Below are 8,876 nucleotides of genomic sequence, written 5' to 3'. Positions count from 1 at the left end.
ATTGTCATATTCCGTGCTATGACTCATATCCACGCCTATATTTTAAAAAATCCCAGTTACTGTCTGAATGATTTTTATTATACCTTAAAGGAAGCGTTGGAGTATTATTGATATTGAGCATTTTTTCCCTCCAGGGAGAATATTATACTTAAGGATTTAACTTCTTAACAATAGATTAAAAAACGAAAGGATCAACATTTTAATATTAATTTTAGGATGACCATATTACTTAAATGAAATGCTCTGAATACTGTCTACTGAAATCGATGCGATTTTAAGTTCCAAATAAGTGACATCTCATAGACCACTTTATTTTAAGCCATCATGTGTATCTAGATATGACGACAATAATATGTATTTAGATTCAAAACCGTGTCGTAGGCTTCATAAATTTATTGATGCCATGCGTTTTGACGGAATGCTCACAACATCGGGCAGCAGGATGTAGCGTACCAAAACACAAAACTGAATGTAATTTTGAACGTTTCTAGTCTGATTGATAAAATTGAGTGAGAACTAAATGACCATAGAAATGGATGGCTAAAACGATAACAAAAAGGTGAGTGACGTCAATTTCGTTCCTTTTATAACCCGATACTGACCAAAAATTACGTCACAATACTTGGAAGTGAAAAACAAGTTGTTGTTTGTCGTGCTCAAGAAAACAACTAACGATAAGTAATGAAATGTAAGCTTCAATGTATTGAACGAAGACAGATGTCGACGTTTCGAGTTTCCCCTTTATCAACAAAACACGATGAATGAAAGAAACATTCAAAAAACAAATGATTCCATTGGCTGAACTATTAATTACAGCGCAATTAACTTTCTTTTAGTTATTCTTGTCTTGTCGTGCGGCGGTGGTCTAATGGTATGACAATCAGCTTCGGACCGGAAAATCCAGGGTCTGAGTCCCACCTGAACGGTGCATAGTTGAGTCCTTTGAAAAGGCTCTTTACTCATTCTCTCACGGTACTCGGGTGTAAAATGAGTGCTTGGCCATTAAAAGAGTTGTTTCTGTCGGGGAAAAAAATGTAACATCGCCTGAAGGACATCATGTCTCAAGTTATGTTGTGTGTTTTTTTATGTGGAAGGGGGGGGGGGGGTATTGTTTTGTTTTGTTTGTTGTTGTTAATTTTAGGTGTTGTTGTTTTATGACGTCAGTTTTTTGGTCAGTATCAGGCTAGGAGTTCACGAAGGCTCGGGGTCGTGTCGTGTTCACTGGGTTGGCGATTGCGGTCATTTACTATTGGTGGTATTCGTTGAAGTAAAATACTCACCAGTTCTACCCGCCGGATCAATCGAACCAACACAATACTATATGTAACGTTTGATGTTCATGGTCTTGATTGACAGAATTTAGTAAGTACTTATTACCCAACTGGCGGTCTGAAATCAATAACAAAGAGCAGTGTGCCGTCAACTTCATTCGCTCTACTATATCAGTGACGACATTATGACGAATTTTAAAAAAGAATTTTGGTTGTTTTGTTTCTGGATAATAGAAATCGATGGGATGGGGAGAATGGTCCTTTGGAACATTATCTTATGGTCACATTCTATCTGTAATGATCACTGATATCCCCACACAGTCTCATACCACCAACTTTGGAGGAGCATTTCATATTATAATCAATTTTGAATGTTTTTGATTAGAGATAACCATTGTTTCTTTATTTATTTATTTATTTTTTTCATTTTTTTTTTTCATAATAATTACTGTTTGTTTGAATGGCAATTATACTGCTAGAAGACGGCGACGAAGAATGATTGTGGTCATAGAGTTGGTGGTGGTGATCGTTTTGTTGACTATTATTATTATTATTATTATTATTATTATTATTATTATTATTATTATTATTATTATTGTTGTTGTTGTTGTTATTATTATCATTATTATTATAATATATCGTTTATATTATTATTACTATTTCTATTATTACTATTATCATACATACCTATATTACTATATTATTATTATTATTATTATTATTATTATTATTATTATTATATTATTATTATTATTATTATTATTATTATTATTATTATTATCATTATTATTATTATCATTATCATTATCATTATTATTATTATTATTATCATCATTATTATTATTATTTATTTATATTATTATTACTATTACTTTTATTACTATTATCATACATACCTATATTATTATTATTATTATTATTATTATTATTATTATTATTATTATTATTATTATTATTATTATTATTATTATTATGTCAGGAAATCTCACAGTGAACTCAACACAGAATAATCTACTCCTTCACTTCAATTCACAACAGTCGTAAGCACCAACACCAACGGCTGAGAGTAAACTGGCACAGCAAACGTTTATGATTTGCTCTCCTCGTTTGTCAGAGATCAATGAACGAACGAGTGAATAGTGAAAGGAAAAAGAGAATTCATATTAATCGTGAATTACTTTCGCCGGTTCTAAAGGACGATTCATTCCGTCATATTCATTATGTTCAATGCAATAGTCTAGTGGCTATTGTCAATTCGGGGTGTAGCGTTTAGTTTGAGCGTGTCTGCCTTCCGTTTATCTATCCCCGAAGAGCGGGTGTACACAAAAAGATTGATAATGTGTACATAGATTGTACGATTGTCTATTTAGAAGTGACAGTTCAGAAGTGGAAATCTCCTTATACACTCTAAACGATCATAAGAACTCCCGAGTTTTTATCTATCTCGTAGTTTCACCTCCAGTGCTTTACTACAAATACCTTATTCACTTTGGCTAACGGCGAAAAAATCAATATAATATTAATAATGAATCGGAAGTATTTTGGCGAAGAGATCTTTTTTTGTTCTTGTTTTTTATTTTTTTTTTTTTTGTTTGTTTTGTTTTGTTGCTTGTTTGTTGTTTGTTTTTTGTTTGTTTTGTTTTTTGTTTTTGTTTTTCTCTTTGTCTTTTTTTTTTTTCGTTAGTGACAAAAAAATGATAGTTGTATGGAATTTTAAACAAATTTATCAAAGTGATGGTAAAAGGGCCGCGTGGCTCTGCGGTATAGTCTTTGCTTCGTACCCGAAATATACCTAGTTCGACTTCCCGCCGTGGCATGTAGCCTTGAACAAGTCACCTCGCCCAAGCTCACTGAAGCCTGGGTTATTTCAGTCTCCCCTTGGAATAGACCTCAAATACAAATTTCCCCATGCGACTGAACTAAGGGAATTTTAATTTATTTACTTTATTAAAGTATATTGTGTTTATTTTATATTGTGTAACAAAGTGCTACGAGTAATGATAACAATATAAATAAACGTTCGTATTCGTAGTCCTCAAAACTTACTACCAACACTCACCAACGAAACCAATTCGAAAACAAGATAGCTAGGCACGTAAACATAAAAACTGACACCAACACAAACGATGCCATTTTACATTTTGTTGAAACATTTTGTTTATATGATTCATTGCATCCAAATATAATAATAGTTTATTCACAAATCGAAACTAAGTTAATGAAACATTCCGATTAGTTTAATTTCAATTGTTTTAATTGTTTTTAATGTTGTTAACTTGCTCTTGTATTTTTTTTGTTTTGTTTTGTTTTGCTTTGTTTGCTTAATTGTTTGTTTTGGTTCGGTGGTTGACTCGCGTTAATGACAAGAGACAGTTGTCAGGCTACATGAAGAGCTTGAAACATTTTCCTTAAAATGAGAAACTCTGTTTCATAGAAAGGAGATTAATTTTCCTAATACTTGGACACCAATGAAATTATTGTAATTATTAATGTATAAACTTTGAAATGACATTTTGCATTGCTTATACTTTAAACTTGAGTATTTATTTAGAAAACATAAAAACTGACACCAACACAAACGATGCCATTTTACATTTTGTTGAAACATTTTGTTTATATGATTCATTGCATCCAAATATAATAATAGTTTATTCACAAATCGAAACTAAGTTAATGAAACATTCCGATTAGTTTAATTTCAATTGTTTTAATTGTTTTTAATGTTGTTAACTTGCTCTTGTATTTTTTTTGTTTTGTTTTGTTTTGCTTTGTTTGCTTAATTGTTTGTTTTGGTTCGGTGGTTGACTCGCGTTAATGACAAGAGACAGTTGTCAGGCTACATGAAGAGCTTGAAACATTTTCCTTAAAATGAGAAACTCTGTTTCATAGAAAGGAGATTAATTTTCCTAATACTTGGACACCAATGAAATTATTGTAATTATTAATGTATAAACTTTGAAATGACATTTTGCATTGCTTATACTTTAAACTTGAGTATTTATTTAGAGCCACTAAACTAGTCAACGCGTTTAGCCAACAGCAACTTAACACGTGGGACGAGACATGACATGACGCCTGTTAGGCGAAATTACATATTTTTTCTTCGATAGAGACAATGCCGTTAGCGATCAGGTACTGGTTTTAGACCTGAGTTCGGCGAGATAATGTGCATAAAGAGCCTTTTCCAAGGACTCGACTACGCGTCGCTGGGAGCGGGATTCGAACTCTGGACCTCATGATCCTAAGGCGAGAGTCTTACCACAGGAACACAATGCCGTACACAGTTCCAAACATGACACAATGTACCAAGTTGCTGCAAATCGTTACTAGTGTTGCTCTTTGGATAAATGCTGAGAGAAACTTGACCATGTAAGTTGCATTTACGTGATTAGATTGGTAGCTATACATAATATGAAGGTGATAATCGTAAAGCCTTCAAAATGTAAGGACCAAGCCAGCAATAGAAATGTCCACAGTCTCCATGGCACACATGAGGAATAAACAGGCTTTATGTACATAATCATCGATCAACAGGAGTGCATACAGAAGCGTACCGATACAAATTCCATGCTGAGGGTGAAATGAATTTGGGATGTCCTACGGTTGCCTGATATAGATGTCGATACGAGTATTGCGAGCCTTGTTGATTTATAGAGCAGTAAAGTTAGGTGCCCCAAACGTAAACAAAGGTCGAGAAGCACGTGGCAAACCACATGTTCCTGTCTTGACAGCTCACGTTCCAATGTAAATAATAGAAAAAAATAACCTTTAAAATTTGGCTGTTAGGTGGCAAAAGAAACACATATTCATAAATACTCGATCATGCATCAAATAATGTCTAGATATGGATATTTTATGGAACAAAAGGTAAAATTTTCTAAAATTTATCAAAAGTTACAGTCTATCTATTTTTAGACCAGAGCAAATTATTGCGCTGGTGTGAACAAAACGAGAATTATTGGGAGCCTGATTTTCATAATAATTTAGCCTTATATTATTATTTCTGCAACTGTTAGATTTTATGTAAACATATTTTCAATACTGAAAGTGTATTGCCTACAACTCAAACTACAAAATTGGGAGACCTATATTGTGCGTAAATTATTCCGGTCCCTAACGGAAATCACTAGCAACTTGTTATTGTTTACGTTTGGGGCACCTAACTTTACTGCTCTATACACTCAAGGGTTGTTCTCTGATATCCCAGCAACATCGAGTCAATTTAGATTCCGGTTACTTAGCATGAGGAGAATTTGGTTATATTAATTGCTACCTGAATATGTGAACCAATATCTCATATTTTATTCTTATATATTGAATCATATATTTAAATTTCATTTATTTATTACGTAATTCCAGCTTTGTTTGTTAGGGTTTTATATTGAGAGGGGGAGGGATGTATGTTTTTTGTTATTGTGGTTGATATTGATGATGATGATGATGATGATGATGATGATGATGATGATATTGATAATGATAATGATGATGGTGACGATGACGATGATGATGATGATAATGAGGATGATGATGATGATGATGATGATGATGATGATGATGATGATGATGATGATGATGATGATGATGTTGTTGTTGTTGTTTTGTTTTGTTTTTTTACTTTCTTGAAAAATTGCACTGTGCAATTCGGCATTATCTGTATATTTTAATTGTGTTAAAGTTAGTTTGAGAAAGTGGGATTCTTTAAAGAGTTCAATTTTTGCCATGGAAGGCCAGTAAATTACTGATTAACTGAAAAGTTTTCATAAAACTATGAGCGCTAAAAAGTTGTGACGAAGCCTGAATTCTAGGAGTATAATGGATGAAAGAAGCGAGATTCCCTCATTATCAATTCTTATTTACCCGTTTCTCTCTAATTATATCGAATACTACTGACTTCTTTTTCATTTAAACAAAGTTGGCAACAATATTACATAGAATAATTAGATGGACATGAAGAAATGTAATGGAAACAGAAATGGAACGCTAACCATTCGTTCCTTTCTTTACATAATTGTACGAAATTCAATGTTAACACAAATTAGCGATCGGACAAACACTACACGATGTAATTCTGCATGGAATGAATAGGAATTTAGAATTATAATTAAGTTTTTAAAAAGCAAACACAAGTGAGTTTAAGCCTTTCCTTACCAACTATAGGAAAATTGTCACATTCGATACGATACAACCAACATTTTTCTTATTCAAATTTCTTTTGTACATCATAAAATTTAAACAAAATGAACAATGTGTTGTAGAGTATGTTTTGCTAAAGAAATTATTTATTGTTAGAATTTCCTGCTATTGTTTTTGAGTGATAAAAAATCTATTTTTGTGTTAGTTGGATGTAAAGTTTTAGGGAAAATCCTGAAAATGGCTGGTAAGGATAGGGTTAAGAACTCCGGGAATTAATGAAAGCGACTATGTAACGCGACAATGCTTCCATCAATACCTCATTGACTCAACAAACTCGTTGCAATCAATAAACCATTACCATTTTCAACGCAAACATTGGAAAGGCCACCTCAAACTCCGTGGCGAAAAATATTGATTATGTGTCAAATGTGGTTTTGATAATCCCGAACAATAAAATATAAAATGATTCCGGCTACAATAAAACAAAGTAAAGACAGTGAACCCCCCCCCCCCCCCTCTCCCCCTCTTATCTCGATAAGGCATTCTACTCATATTTTGCCCCTCACTATTCCAGCTTCAATCAATACTAACCAAGGATTATACAAATGTGATGAGATAGTAGTGTAGTAGTAGTAGCAGAAGTAGTAGTAGTAGTAGTAGTAGTAGTAGTAGTAGTAGTAGTAGTAGTAGTAGTAGTAGTAGTAGTAGTAGTAGTAGTAGTAGTAGTAGAATAAAATAAATAAATTAATTCCTTTTATTCGCCACCAAAGGGAAATGTGTCTTTAGGGTCCATTCCAAGGGAAGACTGGAATAACCCAGGCGTCATCCGCAGTGCATCGCCGCAAAGTGAGCTAGGGCGAGGTGACTTGCTCAATGTTACACAACTAAGTGGGTAGTCTACTCGGTACATTTTGGGTACGAAGCAAAGACCATACCGCTGAGCCACGCTGTCCTATAGTAGTAATATTAGTAGTAGTAGTAATAGTAGTAGTAGTAGTAGTAGTAGTAGTAGTAGTAGAAGTAGTAGTAGTAGTAGTAGTAGTAGTAGTAGTAGTAGTAGTAGTAGGAGGAGGAGGAGGAGGAGTAACAGTAGTAGCAGTGATCGTGGTATTTGTAGTAGTACATGTTGAGGTTGTTCTACATTAGCCCCCTTCCAATCTAAAGATAAACGTTCTATGTAAAATCTTCTTCTGCTTGTCAGAAAGGGCATACCAAAAGCAGAATTGTTGGGTCTCCTAATTGAATGTTATCGATGTTAGTGTTAGACATATCCCAACATTTTATTTATAATTAAAACATTATTTTTGTTACTCCTTAAATATTCGATAAGATAGTTTAAGCCTTCTCTCATATCTGACAAACCGAAAATAAATAAGGGTAACAAAAAAAATAAAATAAAAAAATAATAATTTTTTAAAAAGCTTAATACTATGACAATGTACCTTTTTGGTAATCCATATGTTTTGTGTTCTAATTCTGTATGTGCGCTATATGACATCTCTTAATAAGTTTATTCTATTTTTTTTTAATCCATTCATCCTTCCCATAGGGGAAATTTGTCTTAAGGCGCTTCCAAAGGAAGACTGGAAGCGACTTCCAAAAGACCAAACAGCGCTGCGGGTATTCGAACTCCAAAGCACATACTTACTGAATGCAACACTGTCTGAGGGCTCACGATTCCCACAGACAGGCCAAAAGAATTATATATATATATATATATATATATATATATATATATATATATATATATATATATATATATATATATATAATATTTATCATATCAGACCAGATTTCAATCCCTTCCTAGGCTGGAATGTGAATGTGAAGAGCGATCAACCCCAACATCCTTACTTTAGCTTGCACAAAGCATTAAACTATTAGAGAGACGGACAGAAACTGCCTGCACCTCGGACTCCACACAAAATAAGCCCCAGTGTAAGAATATACAAATCGAGTGACCATGCTTTAAGTGCTCAATGATGTCATAAAACAAAAATCTGTAAATACATACATTTATACTTATAAATCAGAATAAATCTGACTCACAGTTTATTGTCAAATATAAGTGGGAGTGGTACTTGTTTTCTTATTCATTATTCATTTATTGTGAAGCTATACGAACCATAAATTATCGCTGTTTATTATATCATTTATTATGTATGGGGGAAATCATAGGCCTTGCAGACCTGTTATATAAAAATGATTTAAAAGGGCGATTCTACGGGTGCAGAAGTTGGCAGGCCATGTAAAACGGCTGAGTGGTCGGAAGAGTTATTTTTTATTTAATGGTATTAAATATAATTTAATCTCCACCAAAAACCACACATTACAGATAGATCAGGTAAATAAGATAGATAATTAACCCACCGTTGAAAAGAAATACTTTAAAACAAATCAATTAGAGTAGCCTAACACAATGACACGCACATAATTAAACAAATGTAAACTATCTTTTAAAATTAATTAAGT

General features: G+C 33.1%; 1 protein-coding gene across 6 annotated transcripts in view; it reads right to left on the bottom strand.

Moving 5' to 3' along the window:
• Positions 1–2,380, bottom strand: part of LOC144957482 (uncharacterized) — a 30,727-nt gene extending 28,347 nt beyond the window's left edge. The window contains exons 1-2 of one of the 6 annotated variants that reach the window (XM_078888801.1): positions 2,261–2,338; positions 1,281–1,389 (exon numbers count right to left, since the gene is read on the bottom strand). The gene's annotated coding sequence lies outside the window, so the exon portion shown is untranslated. Of the gene's footprint in view, positions 1–1,280; positions 1,390–2,260 lie in introns of all 6 variants that reach the window. The other 5 variants (XR_013642175.1, XM_078888781.1, XM_078888823.1 and 2 more) reach the window with 5 other exon arrangements.
• Between the last annotated feature and the right edge of the window lie 6,496 nt (positions 2,381–8,876).

This window comes from Berghia stephanieae, chromosome 1 (assembly GCF_034508935.2).
Source record: "Berghia stephanieae isolate SIO BIC M18660-M18661 chromosome 1, UCSD_Bste_1.3, whole genome shotgun sequence".
NCBI lineage: Eukaryota > Metazoa > Mollusca > Gastropoda > Nudibranchia > Aeolidiidae > Berghia > Berghia stephanieae.
Note: the sequence above shows the minus strand (reverse complement) of the source record. Positions and strands in the feature narration are given on the sequence as shown.